Source organism: Camellia sinensis, chromosome 10 (genome assembly GCF_055761805.1).
Source record: "Camellia sinensis isolate YWXY chromosome 10, ASM5576180v1, whole genome shotgun sequence".
Classification (NCBI taxonomy): Eukaryota; Viridiplantae; Streptophyta; class Magnoliopsida; order Ericales; family Theaceae; genus Camellia; species Camellia sinensis.
Genome location: NC_138970.1, coordinates 44,472,833 through 44,494,229, shown reverse-complemented (window position 1 = coordinate 44,494,229; position 21,397 = coordinate 44,472,833). Strand labels below are relative to the sequence as shown.

At 42.1% G+C, this 21,397-nt stretch overlaps 1 pseudogene; it reads right to left on the bottom strand.

Annotated features, from left to right (window-relative positions):
* Positions 1 to 18,523: 18,523 nt before the first annotated feature.
* Positions 18,524 to 20,252, bottom strand: LOC114300787 (UPF0481 protein At3g47200-like; annotated as a pseudogene).
* Positions 20,253 to 21,397: the final 1,145 nt, after the last annotated feature.

The following is a 21,397-nucleotide window of genomic DNA, read 5'->3' as shown; positions in this document are numbered from 1 at the left end:
AAATCAACTATTTTCGCTAATAGTACCCACTGATAATCTTCTGAATAAGTTTGTGAAGGTCCTAGAGAAGAAAGTAATTGTATGAGGTATAATGGGAAACCCAGATTAGGAACTGTAAAGAAGCTTTTGAGAGTTACTAATTATGTGAATAAGTATTTGTGTGATGTGAGCATTCCATTCATTGTCATTCATGGTAATGCAGATGTTGTGATTGATCTAGATGTTAGCAGAGAATTATCTGAGCAAGCCAAGAGTGAAGACAAGACTATGAAGATCTATGATGGGATGATGCATACTTTGTTGTTTAGAGAGACTGATGAAAATGCTGAGATTGTTTGGAGTGATATATTGTCGTGGTTGAATGATCGATGCAAATAAATTATCGATGTGAATGAATTGGGGTTTTATGCTTTGGATTTGAAATGTCTAAAGAACAATATATGAATTGAAATAAATTGGTGTACAGTTTCATCAAAGGTATGTTCTTGATTCGCATACATAGTTGAAATTGTGAATAAAGTGTTTGATAGAAGAGAGGGTGAGTTAGCATCTTTATTTTGAAATTTATGGTCAAAATGTAATTTTTTTTAACATTTTCTGTTTAAATGTGATGATAATGGACAAATTAATATGATTTCAAAAATTTTAAGGGTAAAATTGAAATTATTCGAAATCTAAGGGTGTAGTTGATCATTAGGACAAAGTATAAGGGGAAAAATGGAATTTTCTCTTTTAATAACTCAATATCATAAATACAATATAATTTTAATGTTTACAGTACTTTTTATCAATTAATAAAAATAAAATTTTTAATTACTTAAAAAATTAAACATCAAGAGAAAAAATATATAGAAGATATGAATTGATTCGTATATTTTAGTGGTACAAAAATTTAAATTTTAAAACTAATTAGTTAAGTTTCTTTTTCAAATTTTGAAATTTAAATTTTTAAATGGATTAATTAACTTTCCTTTTGAAATGTGTAAATCGAGGCATAATAAATTTTTTTTTAAATGATTCAATAAAAATTAGCCAATAGAAAATGTTTTAATTATTAAAAAAATAAGAATTCTAGAAAAACAATAGGAGGGTTTTAAGCTTCACAAGTCTCTTCTCATTAGAAACCCTTTTCCTTGATATATATAGTATTGTGGGGATATATTTTCTAAATTCCAACACGTGGCCAAGATGATGCTGAAGCGTCAACCGAGGTGCCATGTGTCCTGGCCATAACGCCGAGGTGATCTCGGCTAGGCCGAGGTTATCTCCGAAGATATCGGAGTCCGGGATAAGCGGATAAGGGACAAGAGTCCTACAATGAAGAAGGACCTCAGCTTGGATAAGGATAAAGCTCTTAGGGAGTTTATCTTTATCTATTGAAGAGTCCAAGATAAGCACTAAGCTGAAGTCCATTGAAGCTAGGCTTCTATTGGGACTAGGATTGAGTTGGCTATAAAAGAGAGGCACCCCCAATGGGTCTAAGGTACGCAATTTATATTTTGAATAGTGAAGTTAAACACTTTTGATATCTTTGAGAGATAACTAACTTGATCGTCGGAGTACCCCCGGGTGGACGAACCACCACCGGAATCTCTTCTTTCTATTGCAGGTCATTCGGGCTTTATCTATTCTGCCAGTGCTCTCCAGCTAAGTACTGATTTGGCAGTGTGGTCGGAAATTGACACACACAATTTGGCGCCGTCTGTGGGAAAGAAAGGAGAATAAATGGCCAACGACGGACAGAAAGAGAAGGTTGAGGACGACACTCCTACTGGGAGTGGGAAACCTATTGACCTTGACGTCGAAGAAGACAACTACAATGAAGATACTCGTGATAAGAATCACGAAGGAAAGGATGTTGGCCAGGAGGGCGACGTACAGAAGAAATCAGACCGAAACGAGTACTATAACGAGAATAACCTCCAGGTATGGAAAGATAGATGCCTATAGAGGGACGAAGAGATGAAGGGAATGGTGAGCAAATTGGCAGACCTGCAATCGGTTATCAATTGCATAATGCAAAACAACGTCATGCAACCACCGTTCCCCTGCAGGACACGCCGATTCCAGCGGCCAATACCCAGAAGGGAGAGCAGAAAACCATCCCAGTAGCCCCCCAGCACGCCAGGAGCGAAAAACACTCTCACCGGCCTTCAGGGGAGGTCGAGCGAGGAGAGTCGAGAAGGGAAGAATCTCGAAGGACACACCGCACCAAGGAAGCAGACTCTAGAGAACATCGGCACGTTCAAAGGCATGAGTTGTGCTTCGATGCAACCAATGGAGAAAGGTCGAAAAGGGCTCACAACGAAGCTGAGAGTAGTGCACCTAAAAGACTGAAATCAGGAGATAACCGAGCTCCTAGGCAAACCAAAGAGGACTTGAGAGATTACCTCAAGAGGAAGCAACAAAATGCCGAGGTAACTTCCCCTGTTAAGTTGAGAACACCATTCTCGGTGGAGTTGGACAAATTTGAGGCCCCGAAAAGATTCAGTATGTCGAGGTTCCAGATATACGATGGTAAGTCGGACCCCAACTTTTATGTCGGTTTATATCTGAACTCGATGGCATTGTACACTGGGAACGAGCCGTTGCTTTGCAAGGTGTTCCCCTCATCCTTCGGGGAAATTGCATCAGATTGGTTTCACAAATTGCCAAAAGAAAGTGTGAAGACCTGGAAAGGCCTGGCCGAGATGTTCGTGGCCAGGTTCGTGACAAACAAACTACAGCCATTAAGGGTAGACACCCTGATGGCTCTGAGAATCAGTGAGGATGAAGGCCTTAGGGCCTATGCAAAAAGGTATTATGAGGTGTTCAACCGAACACCCGAGTGCAATCAAGAGGTGGCGGTCGTGTCTTTCAAGAACGGCCTAAAAGATGATTGTGCACTATGAAAGTCATTAGCAAAGACATTGCCAAAAAGAATGGAGGAGCTCATGGCCATAATTGAGAAATATGCCAGAGCCAAGGAAGACACGCTAGGGATTAAGGCGACAAAGCAAGAAAAAGGAAACGGCTCGCCGAAGCGAGGCCGAGGTAACAACGGATCAAACAAACAAGAGATAGGACTGAGGACAGCACAGGTAGTCACAACTGTATTCCGAATCCCAATTCACAAAGTCCTGGATAAAATCCGAACCCAACTCTATTTCAGAGCACCAGCAAGGGTACCAGGAGAGTTTATGGGAAGAAGCCTTGGAAAACATTGTGCTTACCATAATGAAGATGGGCATCTGACTTAGGGTTGCAGAGCCTTGAAGCCACACCTAGAAGACCTGGTAAGGCAAGGCCATTTGAGGGACCTCGTAGATGAGGCCAGGACAAGGGAAGAGCAGGCAAGACTGCCTCAGGCACCAGTAGCTCCACCTCCCCCAGCACAGCAACTGCAGGCAGGCAGACCTCAGGTAATTAATGTAATTCACTCAAAGGTCAACAAAAACGAAATACGAGGGGAGACCCAGAAGGTAAAGCACTTGTAGCATGTGTACCAGGTCCGACAGAAAAGACCTTGGGCCGAGGAGTGCCAGGGACCAGTAGTGTCCTTTACTGAAGTCGACTTGGAGATGGTACAATATCCGCACAACGATGCCTTGGTAGTATCCCTCCAGGTTGGGAAGTGCCAAGTGAAGCGCATCCTAACTGACCAGGGCTGCTCTTGTGACATCATATATGTCAGATGTTACAATGAGCTTGGCCTTCACCCGGATAATATGGAGCAATTCAATGGCCCAATGGTCGGGTTCAATGGAACGCCGACGTAGCCACTGGGAGCAACAATCTTGGAAGTGCAAGCTGGCACCAAGAAGATAAAGACAGAATTCACCATAATCGACACACCCTCCCTTTACAATGTTATCCTGGGAAGGCCATGGTTGCATGCAATGGGGGTTGTTCCCTCAACATTGCATCAGCTATTGTGATTCCCAACAGAGCATGGGATAGAGGAGATCAGCTGCAGGCAAAGAACTGCTCCATGACAACAATGAAATCCACCTGCAGCATATGAGAACCAGAAAAAGCAGAGATCGAAGATGAGGATGTGAAAGTCCTAGAGAACGTCGGCAAGGAGCCAGCCGAGAAGAGTGAAGAAGCCTTAAAGAAAATCCTCGTCTAGCAGGGGGATGAAGAACGCTTCTTCCATCTCGGCTCGGGCTTAGCCGAAGAAGAGGAAAAAGAACTGAAGGCTTTTTTGAGAGCAAACATTGAAGTGTTTGCCTGGACGCCTTACGAAATGCCAAGCATTGACCCCAAGGTCACTTACCATAAACTGAACGTAGACAGGTCAGCCAAACCTGTAATCCAACGGGCAAGAAGACCGACGTTGATGCATATTGAGGCAGTGGAAGAGGAAGTAGACAGACTTCTGGAGGCTAGAGCCATTCGAGAGGTAAATTACCCAACATGGCTATCGAATACAGTGGTGGTAAAGAAAAAGAATGGTAAATGGAGGGTCTGTGTGGACTTTACCAACCTAAACAAGGCCTGTCCCAAAGACAGTTTTCCTTTACCCAAGATTGACCAACTGGTGGATGCCACTTCAGGCCATGGACGGATGAGCTTCCTGGATGCCTACAGGGGGTACCATCAGATAGTCATGTACCTCCCAGACGAGGAGAAGATTGCGTTTATCATCCCAAAAGGACTGTATTGCTACAGAGTGATGCCTTTTGGGTTAAAAAATGTAGGGGCAACTTACTAGAGATTGGTAACCAAGATGTTCAGACACCTAATTAGCCGAATAGTGGAGGTATACATCGATGACATGGTCGTGAAGACCAGGGAACCTAAGGACCATCTGGAGGACTTAAAGGCAGTCTTTGACATCCTAAAAACATATCGGCTCTGACTCAATACATCGAAATGCACATTTGGAGTTGGATCTGGTAAGTTCTTGGGATACTTGGTGACAAGAAGGGGCATTGAGGCCAGCCTAGATCAGATTAAGGCCATCCTATAACTGAAAAGCCCAACATCGGCGAAGCAAGTACAAATGTTGACTGGAAGGGCTGCAGCCCTGAATAGGTTCATAAGCAGAAGTTCTGACAAATGCAAACCCTTCTTCAGCTTAATGAAGAAGGCCACAGACTTTTTATGGACAAAATAGTGCGAAGTCGCCCTGGCTGACTTGAAGAAGTATTTGACCATGACTCCAATTCTCTCAAATCCAGAACCTAGAGAGGAGATGTTCCTGTACTTAGCAGTTTCGGAACATACGGTAAGCGTAGTGGTAATCCGAGAAGAAAAAGGGGAACAAAGTGCTGTTTACTATGTAAGCAAAACCCTGGCTAATGCAAAAACCAGGTATTTACCCTTGGAGAAGTTAACGCTGGCTTTAGTAATGGCTTCAAAGAAGCTGAACCATTATTTTCAAGCCCACAAAATTGTTGTGCTAACTAAACATCCTTTGAAGTCCCTGTTACAGTAGGGAGATCTGACAGACAGAATAGCCAGGTGGGCAGTGGCCTTGGGCCAGTATAACCTGGAATACAGACCCAGAATAGTAATCAAAGGCCAAGTCTTGGCTGGCTTCGTGGCCGAGTTCACACCAGGAGCCATCGTACATCGGGTTCCGTTGAGCCGAGGTGCACGATGTCCAAGCGAGCAAAGAGGAGCCCAACCGAGGGCAACATAACAAAGGAAGGAAGAAAAACTCAGGCCCTGCAACATTTACATCGGCGACTCCTTTTGACTGTTTGTTGATGGGAGTTCAAACCGACAAGGAGTTGGGGCATGAGTAGTACTGGTATCTCCAGATGGACAGATGCTAGAACAATCCATTCGTTTGGGGTTCAAGGACTCAAACAATGAAGTGAAGTATGACGCACTGATTGTAGGACTGAAACTGGCAGTAGCAGTAGAAGCAGATGAGGTGATAGTCTTTTGTGACTCTCAGCTTATAGTCAACCAGACAACAGGAGAGTTCGCAGCCCGAGACGAAAGGATATCGGCCTATGTGAAGGAGGTCGGCAGATTGATGGCCCTGTTTCAGAATTTTCAACTACAACAGATTAGCCAAAATGATAACAGTCACGCCGATGCCCTGGCCAACCTGGCTAGTGCAATACAACCTGGAAAGGCATAGAGGATAATGGTTGACTACTTGTCAGACCCGAGCATCGAACCACTGGCCACAGAGCGTGAAGCAATGTGTGTGGACATGGGACCAAGCTGGATGGATGCAATAATAGCATACCTGAAAGAAGGAAAACTGCCAGATGATCACAAAGAGGCACACAAGATCATATTGAAATCAGTAAGATTCAGTCTGACAGCAGAGGGACATCTCTACAGAAGATCCTTTACAGGACCCCTTTTGAGGTGTGTACATCCTTCACAAGTTAAAGATTTTTTGTACGAAATACATGAAGGAATATGTGGAAGCCACACTGGGGGCAGATCACTTGCTCATAGGGCCATTACCCAAGGGTATTGGTGGCCCTACATGCAGAAAGATCCAGAAGCCTATGTTAAGAAGTGTGAAAAGTGCCAAAGGTTTGCACCTCCGATACACTAACCAGCAGCAGACCTAAACCCAGTACCCAGTCTTTTGGCTGTTTGCCCAATGGAGCATGGATCTTGTGGGAAAACTGCCCCAAGCAACTGGACAAAGGAAGTACATGTTGGTAGCAACAGATTACTTCACTAAGTGGATAGAAACTGAACCCCCTGCCAAGATTCAAGACGTGGATGTAAAGAGCTTCATATGGAAGAACATCATCACCAAGTTTGGGATCCCAAGAGCAATAGTTGCAGACAATGGAATACAATTTGACAGTAAGCTAATCAAGAGCTTCTGTGCAAAATTCAAAATCAAGAATTATTTTTCAACCCCAAGTTTTCCTTAAAGCAATGGACAAGTAGAAGCATCCAACAAAGTTATCTTGGATAGGATAAAGAAGAGGCTACAAGCAGCAAAGGAAAAATAGGTGAATGAGTTGCCTAGTGTACTCTGGGCATATCGGACTACGCCGAGAAGATCAACGGGGGAATCTCCATTTGCCATGGCTTATAGCACAGAAGCAGTAATTCCACTAGAGGTCGGCATCCCAGGAGTCAAAACTCAAGGAGTAGAGAATGGGACTAATGATGTATTACTAGCCCGAGATCTTGATCTGCTAGAAGAAAAAAGTGAGAGAGCTGCAATTCAGCTGGCGGCATACCGGCAGCAGCTTGCCAGGGCTTATAATAAGAAGGTTAACCCAAGGGAGTTTCAAGTCGGTGACCTCGTCTTGAGAAAGGTCGTCAGCAACAAGAAGGATCCCAAAGAGGGCAAGCTTGGTCCGAATTGGGAGGGACCCTATAAAATCATCTCGGTATTGGGCAATGGGGCATATCGGCTTGAAGATAATGAAGTCAAAGAGTTTCCAAGGCCCTGGAATACTTGCAATCTGAAATTTTTTTACCATTAGACTTTCTTGTTCTTTGTTATTAGCTGAAGTAATAAATAAAGTTTTATCTTGATTTTTTACACTTGTGACTAATAAGATAGTTGACGATGTTTTTGGAATACATGCATAATGAGAACCCAAGTGGAACTTAAGTTCACATTAGGGAGCAGCGAGTTGGAAAATGGTTCCTGGAAAGGTAGAATGGACAAGCTAAAATTAGTTCGACGCTTGTTGAAATTTGAGAAAAATTTACAAGTTGAAGTTCAACCGAGATCATGTTTAACACTTGTTGAAATTTGAAAAAAATTTACAAGTTGAAGTTAAACCAAGATCATGTTTAACACTTGTTGAAATTTGAGAAAAATTTACAAGTTGAACTTAGACCGAGATCATGGTTAACACTTGCTGAAATTTGAGAAAACTTTACAAGTTGAAGTTAAACCGAGATCATGTTTAACACTTGTTGAAATTTGAAAAAAGTTTACAAGTTGAACTTAGACCGAGATCATGGTTAACACTTGCTGAAATTTGAGAAAAAATTACAAGTTGAAGTTAAACCGAGATCATGTTTAACACTTGTTGAAATTTAAAAAAAATTTACAAGTTGAAGTTAAACCAAGATCATGTTTAACACTTGTTGAAATTTGAGAAAAATTTACAAGTTGAACTTAGACCGAGATCATGGGTAACACTTACTGAAATTTGAGAAAAATTTACAAGTTGAAGTTAAACCGAGATCATGTTTAACACTTGTTGAAATTTGAAAAAAATTTACAAGTTGAAGTTAGACCGAGATCATGTTTAACACTTGTTGAAATTTGAGAAAAATTTACAAGTTGAAGTTAGACTGAGATCATGTTTAACACTTGTTGAAATTTGAGAAAAATTTACAAGTTGAAATTAAACCAAGATCATGTTTAACACTTGTTGAAATTTTGAGAAAAATTCACAAGTTGAAGTTAAACAGAGGTCATGTTGAAGGATGTTGGTTTAAAGTGTGAAATCCAGGCCGAGATAAACCGTTGGTGGGTATAACCGAGGTATATCACCCTGAGAAGATCGCACAGATAAAGTGTATTTTGAAGACATCCAAATTATTCTAAGTATAGAATCATACAAGACAGTAAAAGGAAGACAAACATACAAGCATTCAGGAGAGGAAGTTGTATTAACATTGAAAATATGGCATGTCAGACAACTTAAAACTTACAAATGTTCCAAAAAGAAGAAAAACAAAGTATAAAGTACTGAAAAAATGAGACAAACATCAAACTAAGACTCTTCGGCGCCGCTGGCTGGTTGGGTCTGGAGTTCGAAAGACTGTTGAGAAGACATCTCGGCAGCCTTCTCAACCGCTAGCTCGGCATCTATTTCTTGAAGGGTTTTGTCGAGACTCTGGTCGGCAATAGGCGGGTCCGATGTTGCCTTCTCAGGAGTAGCATCTTTGGAAACCTCCTCACCCTCCTCATCCTGAGTCAAGTGCAGGACTTGCTCATTTGGAGTAGGGGACTTGGCCCCAGCAGCCTCCATCTATTTCCTCACCAAAGCTTCCTCCTCATACTCAGAATCGTCTTCGGATTGGCTTGGAGTAGGGGGGAATGGCAAGGCGAGGACGTCGGCATTCTTGAGGGGGGATTCCTCGGGGACGTCCAACTTCTTGAGGGCAGCCATCCAACCAAGGGTGAAACCCTTGTTGCATGCCTGTTTCACTTGTTTTTTGTAGTCCGCCGTGACATTGGCCACCCCCTCATTGTATGCCTTCTCATCGGCGGCCATGAGCTCGGCATCTTTTGTGGCCAGGGTAACCCGACGCTCGGCTTGAGCCTTAGCAATTCTTATTAAGGCCTCGTTATTTTCGGCTTCGAGGACCTTCTTAATGGCCTTTGCGGCGTCAGCCTTTTCTTCAGCCGCGTCCTGAGCCTTTATAGCTGCCTCGGCTTGATCTACCAAGGTCTTCATCTTGTCCTTGGCCTTGTTGAGGGACTTTTGTAAAGCAACGACCTCCCTGATTTTGTCGGCCAACTCCTTCCTCATCTCAAAAGCTTACATTGAGAAGGAGTGGGCGTGCTGGATCGCTTGAAAGAAAATCAGCAGAACAAAAGTTAGTAAAATCCTCTGAGTATGAAAGAATGGAGAAAGAAAAATACCAAGTGTGGAAGACTTACTTGAACAGAGTGCTGGAGCATCAGAGCGAAGTTTTCGTATTCGCTTATTTTGGTGTTGCGGTTGAGATCGTTGGGAAGGAGCAAAGTCGTTGAGAGGGTGACACCGACTTCAAGATCAGTCGCACTGTCGCTAGCTCTGACCGGCTTGTCCTCGATAGTGATCTTGGGGGCCCAGGGGGCATCTACTTTCATGGGCCTCGAGGTCGTGGCAGATTCGGACCTCGGCCTCTTAGACAGAGTTGATTGGGATGGTTCGGCCTCAGCGGGCCTCTTCTCGGGGATGAAGAGGGTCTTCTCGCTCGAAGCCAATTTTGAAATTGGCAAGGTGTCCTCAATGTCAATCTGAGTCACCGTTGCCTTTGGCTGAGCCTTCTTCAGCCTTTTTTGTTTTGACTTTGATTGAGGCTGAGTTGGTGCTGGTTGAGCGTCGACGGAGGAGGGGATGTCAGCCAAGAGGTCTTCAGCGATTGCTTTCTTGCGGCCCATCTCAGCAGCAAAAACAGTTCGGCGTTGTCGTCGGTGTTGAGATGGTGGGATCAGTTATGCAGTTGAGGTAGATAGCTGCTCTGTTGGATCAGAGGTTGACCCTTGATCTGGCTGAGATGACGAAGCTGCGGGAGGAGTAGTGGCGGACGGAGGAGACTGACTCTTCTTCTTCTTTGGAATGTCGGGAAGAACTGACTTGTAAGTAGGAATGAAATTGAGTAGCAGAGGGGCTCTCCGCTTGTGGACTGGAAAATCCAATAGCTTCTTCAAGTCCTTGCTGGGGAAGAAAGACTTGCGAAAGCCCTTTGGTAGCTGGGGAAGAACTGCAAAAAGAAGAGAACAGACGTTAGAACAAAGTATTGAAAACTTTAAAAAAAAGAGTAAAAAAAAGTGACACTTGGCTCTTACCGTCTCCTTCCCTGAAAACTGTTCGGCTTAGGGGATAAAAGTGGAGGTCATCGTTTGGTTGAAACTCCCAGTTGCCCGAGACGATGAAGTAATCGTCTCCAGCACCCTTGTTTGAGTCTGGGAGGTCGGCAATGAGCTTGTACTCAGTAGACCTCGGCTTGAGGTAATAGACGTGGCCTTTTTCTGATTTCAGGTGACACATGGTGTAGCAGTACTGGATGTCGGCAAGGGTAAGCCTGGTGTTTTCATTCTTGCCTAGGGTGATTATACCATTAATAACTCGATAAGAGTTGATGGTGAGTTGCATTGGGTTCAATTTGTAGTAGTGGAGGACTTCTCGGAAAAAGGGGATCAAGTGGAAACCTAAGTCCACACTCGATAAAGGCCACTACTGGGAAAGGCATGAGGTCTACATCGGGCATAATGGAGTCCTCCTCCCCTTCCAACCTGAGGTAGACATCGGCGGGGATAGAAAACTCCTGCCTAAAGTACTCTAACTTGGTCGGGGTGTCTACCCTATGCTTCCGCATACCCATGACGTCAGCTTAATTAGAGGAGTTGGATTTCAGAATGAAGTGTTTTGTGACGGTTTTTTAAGGACCTTGGCTAAAACCTAAATGTGAGCTGGGGTAAGAATTTGTGGAGATCTTAAGGAGAATGTGCTTCAGTTTTTCCTAAAAATTTTTGGGTTCTACAAGCAAATCCTAAACCTAGATCTATGGAAACGAAGATTGAAGGCACGAATCTGGAAAAGACACAGAAAACAGAAAACAAGAACGTGTTTCAGAATCAAGAACATTGATGAACTATCAAGAACACTGTGACAAAGTGTGCACAAGGGTGCGAGGCCAAGAACAGTGGCAAAAGTGAACAAATTTGTGAACAGTGTGTGAATATTCAAGAAATGATTGGGCAAAAACAGAATCACGAAGCAAATATACTCTAACATATGGTGAAAATTAAGGTACAGATTAAAATGATCTAAGACATAAGCAAGTTTGCAAAATACAACAGAGTTCGTAGTGAAATCAAGAACTGAAAACCAGGAGGAATAGTGGCTTACCAGAGAAAGTGAGGCCGGTGTGAGGATCGCCGAAGTCAGACGATGATTGCAAAAGCGACGGAGCAGTGAAAATCACGCCGGAGGAGGTGAACGGAGCAAGTTGCAGAGCTAGGAAAGCTTGAACAATGACAGATTAGAGAGAGAGAGAGAGAGAGAGAGAGAGAGAGAGAAAAGTTTAATGCTTCAGAAACGATGATGCAAAAAGTGAAGAGATGAAGAGAGCGAATTGATATTGATCAAAATGCGAAGAATGGGGGCAAAATACCATCAATCCGTCTAGGGCGACGTGTTTGTCAGACGGCACACCCAGACATAAGACAACTTATAGGCGCGTATCGAGTACGATCCAGTGATGGGAAGACGCATGGAAAAAACGGTTGATTTATTTTGCGTAACAGCACATACGCGTGATAAAACTCTTGGAGTTCTTGGTTTAATGAAGCAATGACCTCGGCTGGTAGGAAGATCTCGGCTAAATAACTCGAATAAACTAGGTTATTGGTTCTAAAAGCCTTGATGAGACAGACTACAGGACCTGGTCGTGTGAAGCCGACGTATTATGACCTTGGTAAATGGATGATACAGCAAGATAGCCAACATGCTATACGATATGACGATATAGGTTCCATCACCTCAGGATGCTGAGGTAATAGAACCTAGGGGGCAGTTGTGGGAATATATTTTCTGAATGCCAACACGTGGCCAACATGACGCCGAAGCATCAGCCAAGGTGCCACATGTCCTGGCCGTGACGCCGAGGTGATCTCGGCTAGGCTGAGGTTATCTCCGAAGATATCGGAGTCCGGGATAAGCGGATAAGGGACAAGAGTCATAGAATGAGGAACGACCTCAGCCTGGATAAGGATAAAGCTCTTAGGGAGTTTATCTTTATCTATTGAAGAGTCCAAGATAAGCACTGAGCTGAAGTCCATTGAAGCTAGGCTTCTATTGGGACTAGGATTGAGTTGGCTATAAAAGAGAGGCATCCCCAATGAGTCTAAGGTATGTGTAACAAGCCCGCGGGGGACCTCGCTACAGCTCGGACTCGATTTGTAGTCACGGTTCTAAGTCTGAACCAAAGAGTCCAAATCCGGCAAATCGTTTTGAGAAAACAGATTTTTGAAAGAAGTGCCAAACCTGGACTGCTTTGCCAGATACAGAGTCGCCACCTAAATATTTTATTTTGGGAAATTTAGGAAACCCTGACTCGGTGCCAAAGGCCACGTGTCCGTCATCACCAAAGTTGCCTCGGCTCGGGAACTTGGGTACGATTGGGGAAGGTCACTTCGTGAGCACCCCCACTCGCCTGATCAAAGATCGGCCTCTACTAACCATGATATCTATTTTTGAAAACATTATGCATTCTTATTCCGGTTATTAGCCTAGATTACTATGTGATGCGCACAACATACAAGTATAGACTGAGTCGCCTGAATTGGAACAAAATATTTCATGTTTGTTTTTGAAAGGTGGTTTGCTACTCGCAAGTAGGCTTAAAATGCAGATTTTGCCACCCTCGGGTGGGTTTAGAGAAGATGGTTTTGCCACTATCTAGTGGGCTTAAAACTCGCAGTCAATGATTTGTTCCAATCCAAACAACCCAACCTTCACCCACAGGCATTCAGGCAGATATATCACATAAGCAATTAGCCTCATGGTAAGCATGCTATTCATGGCAGTCACTCACACGCATGCAAGGATGCTAAAGCATAAAAACTCACCGAGTACTCCGAGCCAAAACAGAAACTACATTAGAAATCATGCATGATCCTAAGTATACAGAAATGTCTAATGCAACACATGCAAAAATGCAAACTATAGCAGGCTCGGCTATTCTAAACATGGCATATGAAATGTTACAACTAACATGTATTCAATTTGGATTTGAAATACAAATGCAGTTAGTATGATGCGCCGAGCCCGGTGCATGCAAAACAGATGAATGATGCAAACATGCTGTCATACTGTATGCTAATTGAAATATGCCCTAATCTAAACATCATAAGCGGATAAATAAAAGGGAGAAAGACGTGGGGTTGGAAGACATACAACACACACACGCACACTTATTACAGTTATGCCCTCGCGCAGAGGGTCCGAATAAATATACAGTCCTGAATAAAAGAATATTACAGTCCAAATATTACAGTCCGAATAATATACAAATTCCTAATTAATTAACAAATCAACTAAGAAAATAAATAAAACTGGCATGCAAGCCAGGGACTGCCTTGCTTCTGATGGATGATGCATGTCCGGGTTGTCTTGCGCGGAAATCCACCGGGATGCCCCAATTAGCCTCTGTTTAGCAGTTATTCTTGAAAAGCGTGCCAAGTCCCGAAAAGTTGCTGATTCTTCATTTTGCTGCAACAGAGAGCAGGAAAGGGGCATAGCAATGTATTTTCACAAATATATGCATGCCTCGATCCTCGTGCCACCAATCACGCATATCGAGGCATGATGGCCAAGGAGTTGAATTGCACAATTTAATATGGGATGAATGCACATATAAACACAACAAGAACCTAACTCCATCATGGATGATCCGGAGTGTCGGTGACTAGGGAATTGAGACACGTTCCGTCACTCGGAGTACGAAACGCACCTCGTTTCCCGTGCCCGGGCTAACTCCTATTCCGAACACAATGCAATATGCATGACATGCATGAATGCAACTAAGATACAGCCTAGCATGCACAATGCTATGAAAATGAGATGCCTCGAAGTGTGTGCACACGGGCACGCAAACCAAGGAAATGCATGAATGCGATCTAAGATACAACCTAGTATGCACAATGCTATGAAAATGAGATGCATCGAAGTGCGTGCACACGGACACGCAAACCGAGAAAATGCATGAATGCGATCTAAGATACAACCTAGTATGCACTGTTCTATGAAAATGAGATGCCTCGAAGTGCGTGCACACGGGCACGCAAACCAAGGAAATGCATGAATGCGATCTAAGATACAACCTAGTATGCACAATGCTATGAAAATGAGATGCCTCGAAGTGCGTGCACACGGGCACGCAAACCGAGAAAATGCATGAATGCGTTCTAAGATACAACCTAGTATGCACTATGCTGTGAAAATGAGATGCCTCGAAGTGCGTGCACACGGGCACGCAAACCAAGGAAATGCATGAATGCGATCTAAGATACAACCTAGTATGCACAATGCTATGAAAATGAGATGCCTCGAAGTGCGTGCACACGGGCACGCAAACCAAGAAAATGACATACGCAATGCAAATGATATGGAAATGCGATATGGGCTTACACTAACATGAGAGAGCCTCAGCCACACTCACATAAGAGGCCGATGGATGAAAATGAAGTGCCTTGAAATGCGTGCACACGGGCACGCAAACCGAGGCAATGGCATATGCAATGCAATGGCATGGAAATGGCATATAGAATGCAACATGGACTTATACTAACATGAGAGAGCCTCAGCCACACTCACATAAGAGGCCTATGGATGAAAATGAAGTGCCTCGAAATGCGTGCACACGGGCACGCAAACCGAGGCAATGGCATACGCAATGCAATGGCATGGAAATGATATGCAAACATGCTAATGGAATTTAAGCATTGAAATGTGGGGGAAAACAGCCCCGAAATGAGGCGAAAACACACCCGATGCATGGAATTTCTCCCGAAATGCAAATTTGGCGTATAGAATGAACCACAGCTATACAAAGCATGCATAATTGGTACATGGAATGAAAAGACAGAAGCAAGGCAGCCCCAAAATAAGCATTTTACCAGTACAAATCATGGCCAAACAGCAAGTAAGGATAGGGCAACAATGGCATGCAAAAATGGCCCTAAACATGAGATTATGAAGCAACTCACAGCTGCTAACTCCAAATAGGTTAGGGCCCTTAAACAACATTGAAGAGGGGCCAAAAATAAGCCACTTTACAGAACTGTAAAAACCCTAAAAACAAACATAGATATGGCCAAGCTCTTATGCAAGAAAAAGGGCCAAAAGGTGGCCAAAGAGGCAAGTGGTATATGCAAAGCCCAAACTGAAAAATTCCCTTCTAAAACATTGAAGAGGGACCAAAAATATGCATATTTACAGAACTGTAAAAACCCCAAAACAGTATACAAATATGCTAGAAATGCGATGCAAAATGAGGCTCAAAAGAGGCTATAACACAAAGTATACAAAATATTCCACAAATGGCCAAAGACCCTTAATGAAATATTAAGAATGGGCCAAAATAAGACTATTTTTAGTACTGTAAAAAGGCCAAAAACCGAAGCATAATAGGCTTCCAAAGCATGCAAAAATGGGGACCAAAGTGGGAATATAAAGGCAAGTGTAGCATGGAGGTCCCAAACAGTGTTGAGCCCTTCTTCAATGTTGAAGAGGGGCTTAAAATAAGCCTATTTTTAGTTCTGTAAAACGCCCAAAAATGAAAGTATAATGGGCTGCCAAAGCATGCAAGAAAAGGGGACCAAGGAGGGATATAACATGAAGTAGCATATGGATGTCCCAAACCATGAAAGGCCCTTAATAAAACATGAAGAATTGACCAAAATAAGACTATTTTTAGTACTGTAAAAAGGCCAAAAACCGAAGCATAATAGGCTGCCAAAGCATGCAAGAAAATAGCATTTAAGGAAGACATTGAAGCAAGTGCAAGATGGGGGGCTCAAACAAGGTTGAGCCCTTAATAAAAAATGAAAAAGAGCTCAAAAGAATGCCACTTTTAGTTATGGCCGGAGCTCAAAGCAAAAAGCATATATGGTTAAGAAATGTTGCAAAAAAAAGCTCAAAAAAAGGGAAAAATGGCAACTCACCCTTGTAGACCACTCTTTGGTTGCTTCTTGGACCAAGTTGCAGCACCTTTAGCCTCTGAGAAACCCTCCTTGCTGCTGGAAATGGAGTGGTGGTGGTGGTGCTTGGTGGTGATGAAGAAATGAGGTGTAGAACTTGGATGTTTTTGAGAAAATGAGAGAGATAGAGGGAGATTTGGATGCAAGACTTGAAGACAATTTTTTCTAACCCCTAATACAAAGGCTTGTAGCTGGTTATATGGAACAAAAAGAGGGTGTAAAGGTGGGGAAAAGATGGGGGAAAAGGAGGTAAGTTTTCCCCCAAAAAATATCCCCCGGATACAAATATTTTCTGGGGGATAAAGCTATACAGCTGTAAAGTGTGATTTGTGAGGATCATGGCCGGCTGGATTTTGGACTTGAAGGTGGCCGGCCGGCCACCACCCCTAGCCGGCCGGCTAGGGGTCAAAAGGGTCAAGTTGAATTAATGGCCGGCCACCACTTTTTAGGGTCCTCCCATGTGTGTACAACACAACCCTATGGTTCAAAAATTGGCAATTATAAAACAGGAGGGACAACAAGCCATTTTTAGGAGGGGGTCAAAAGGGTCAGGTGACATTAGTGGCCGGCCACCAACTTTTAGGGTCCTCCCATGTGTGTACATCACAAGTATGTGGTTCAAAGTTCAAGAAAGTGGCCTAAGGGTGTTCAACATTGGCTCGAAAGGAGGAGTTCAAAAGGGTCAAATGGAATTAGTGGCCGGCCACCAACTTTTAGGGTCCTCCCATGTGTGTACATCACGAGTATGTGGTTCAAAGTTCAAGAAAGTGGCTCCAGGTTGTTCAACATCAGCTCGGAAGTGAGAAAAACGGGCGTCGGAGGGCACCGGAGGAGCAAAAACTGGTTGTTGAAACAATTGCTGGCCTCCCACCCTTCTACGGCCTTCCTGGTGATAAAACAGAGGTACCTGCCAAAAATGAACAAAAACCGATGCAAAACGAATGCTCGGGGACCAAAATACGCAGTTCGGGGTCCCGAAAATTGCCTATTAAGCACCGAAAGTGGCATTCGGGCACGGAGTGGGTCTCTCAGATCCCAGTGTCCCTCAAAAGGGAGTAGAAAGGAAGTATGCCAAAAATCAGAACAAACGGAGATGGTTAGGCGGTCCCGAACCGAGGCACACGGCCAACGGTCCCGAAAAATCAGAAACCGGACTCCGAAATGGGCAAAATGGCCTGCGGCCACAAAATGTAGCCCACGGCCACTGAGAGATGGTCTACGGGACCTCTCCCTCCCCTCAGGAAAAGAAACCGAGAAAATCGAGTCTGGTTCGCAAACCGAGACAAGGCACAGAAGAGGGTTCGGAAATCCAGAGGCAGGGCTCACGGCCGCGACTCTGAAACTTCTGAACGAGCACATTATGCAACATCACCAAGCGCTCAATCGGTGACGTCTGAGTCTTAAGGTCGGTCAAAAATGGGGTGTCTACAGTATGCAATTTATATTTTGAATAGTGAAGTTAAGCACTTTTGATATCTTTGAGAGATAACTGACTTGATCGTCGGAGTGCCCCCGGGTGGACGAACCACCACCGGAATCTCTTCTTTCTGTTGTAGGTCGTTCGGGCTTTATCTATTCTGTCAGTGCTCTCCAGCTAAGTACTGATTTGGCAGTGTGGTCGGAAATTGACACACATAAGTATAGATTCAAAAAATGATTTAATTTCTAAATTGAAGTGATTTGATGATGATAAACATATGAACCAAATAATTAATTATTAATTAGATTTAAACTATAATGACCAATGATTGAATGCCATGTGTATTTATGTATTTTATAAATTCAAAAAATTAAAAAATTTGTGTTAAAAGTTTCAAACTCAAAAATCTTACAACGTTTTTGCTTATATTATAGCAATACTAGGTATCATGAAAAGTTTTTCATAAAAATGATCATGAAAGATTTGTGACCTTTAGATTACACATAAAATAAAGCACCACACACTAATCAAGGTAATCTAAGGGTCACAAATCTTTCATGATCATTTTCATGAAAAAAAATTCATGAACCCTAACATTTCTCATATTATAATATATTATATGAACCAAAATATTTAATATATTATGAACCAATACCCTCTTCTCAAATTTATTCCTTCATACACACACACATGCATTATTAAGAAAAATACTTTATTTAAAAATCTTATTAAATTGTTGAATACTTTGAACACACCTTACAAAGTCCAAGTAGCGAAAAGTACACTTCCAAAAAAAATTAAAAATATAAATCACATTATTGATTAAAACAACCGAAAACATATTTTAAATTTAACTGCACCTTGCCAAATCGATCCGTCGTCAAAACAATAATGCTAAGAAGAGATAGTAATCTTAGCATTATTGGCTGTCAAAATCCTGTCTTCCCATATCATTGTCAATGGCTTTCCATGAATGAATTTGAAATTAGTGAGGATAATAAGATCGGACAGCGTAATATGTTTGCAGGGCAGTGAAGCCGAGAAGCACAATTGCAGCAATGACAGATATGGTAGTCCATGGATTGGTGAAATAATCACGTGGCAATGCTATCATATATTCACGCGACTTCACCTTCACTATCGCTCTAAGCCTGCGCCAGTCCAACCAAGACCTAGAGTACTTGTTAACACTGGTACACAAATTGAAAAAACAAAAGTCCTTCAAAACAACTCCATCGCACATAGATTTGAAGAGAGTTGAAACATCTTCATGATTGCGACCCCCACCCCCACTCAAATCATATCCTATGATCTTTCTGTGATGAAGAATTTCAGCATCATGCGAGGAATTAAGGAGGCTCCTCATAAGGAAGATATACGATGCAATGCAATGTGAGGTGTCAATGCTGCATTGCTCAAAAGCAATCAGATTTCGGAAGATTGATTCTGTAGCTTCGCGTATCTCTAACAGTGGCATTTTAACAACTTCAGTTGTGAACTCTATGTCTAGGAAATTTTCTTCTGGGGTGGTGTCAGTTTTGCCTTGAAATTGAATTCCTATCTTCAAAAGTTGTGTAGCACAATTTTCGAATCCATTTATTAGCAAGCGTTGACGATCATCATCATCATGGCGGGTTTTGTCAGATATGGGGAGGTGAGATTGGTGCAAAATTTTACGCCTTTTGAGAGACGCGTGGAGGTAAAAATTGTGCAAGATATCAAGTAAATGCTTACCAGAGAGTTTCGAGGATTTACTTTGAATTGCTTTGTCGCTCAAACCCAAAGCCGATTTGAAAAAGAGTAGTGCTAAAGTGGCCACATTATGCTCAATAAATGAGGATCGTAATGGTTGTGGCACATTGTCTTTTATAATGTCGAACAGAGTCTCCAGAACAGAAAATGGAATCTGGTTCTCAAGTAATGCCAAATCATGATGAAGAGTTGCAATAGTTCCGAGCATTATTGATAAGGGGGTCCTCAACTTTGTCCTCCTCGTGGTTCTCAATATCTGAATATCTCAAAAACAGTTCGAGTAAGAAGCAGCAGCCATCAACTAGCAATATTTCAGCTAACTCGTACTCGTCCAAGCCTATTTTTTCTGAATAGCATCTTCGAGCTTCTTCTTGCAATTCTAGTATGGCAGTGGCACAACCCTGGAGGGTAGATTTGACTTTTTCAGCTCCAGATATTCTCATAAAAAGATGTAGCATGTACCGCCGTTTGTGCTCTTCAAAAGCTTGCATCGCTTTGTTGTTATGATGAAAAGGTCCGATGGACACAATACTAGGTGTATAGGCATCTTCCTTGAGTTTTAAAAGTTTGTTCGGAACTCTATATATACTCAACTTCGACGGCTTTTTCATTGTAGCTAGCGTATTGTTAATCGAAATTATCCAATTGCGTTTCTTTTCGGCTTTTGCATTCTCGTTGGCTTGGTTATCATTCGACATCGTGCAGAGTAGTACTGCATATTCAAAACCAAGAACAACAAAAGACAAAGAAATGAAAGGAGTCGCCTGAAAAATCATAACTGAAACTGGGCGTGTCACATGAATAATCGCATAAGTGGTAAAAATTTTCAGTGAATATAATCGTGCAGTGATAATTAAGAGCTCTAATAAGAGACCTTAAAAAAAAAAAAATAAAGGCCAAAACATCAAATTACACAATGAGACCCACAGGTTAGAGCTCTTCTAAAGCTTACAATTTAGAGGTTTAAAATATTTTTTTATATTCGTGGGATTATTGCATGTCAGGGATATCAATACAAAAAATATATATAAATTTATGAAAAAATTTATAAATTTTATTATTAATATATATCAAATTGACGGTTTTTTTTTTTTTTTTTTTTGAAAAGTTACAATGTTGTGTAATTTTCTCAATATTCATCCTTCCAAGTTCTAAAAGCACTATAAAGGCTACTCCAATCCTAACCATCACAAATTCTCATAGTTTGCAACCAAAATAGCAAATTTTCACAATTAGAACGTATGATACACACATTTTAAGGAATATGCAATATAAGATTTTTCCACATTGAATACTTTGGAAACTTACATATCTTATCACGAGAAATTATTTAATAATCCCGAAATACCACGTAGTTATAGTCCAAGTCAATCACTAATTACTTAATCCCCATGTTATTCTTCTATCCCCAACGTAAATCGTGGGTCTCTACCACTCTCTACTAATCAAAATCCTATGGAGCATCACGTGCTCATACTCTGGAAATATTGGCCTATTTTGGAAAGTGGGTTAAAAGCCTCCCAGCTTTTAATCCACTTTCCTCTCTCACAAAAAAGTCAAAAAAAAATAAAAAAATAAAAAGTAACTTTTAACCATCTTCTCAAAACACCCCATTGAATAATCACCCTCTTATCACCTGGGCCATGTTTGGCATAAGATTTTTGAGCTAAAAGGTTAATAAGACAAAGGCCTATTTTGGGAACATGGGTTAAAAGTCAAAATCCAGTTTTTAACTCATTTTGGATCATATCAGCTGTCACAGAAAAATAATAAAAAAAGGTTTAAAAAGTCAGTTTTTAGCCATCTTTTCAAAACACTCCAAAATATCGTATCCAAATTATAATCATTTTTTTTTTCTCACAAAA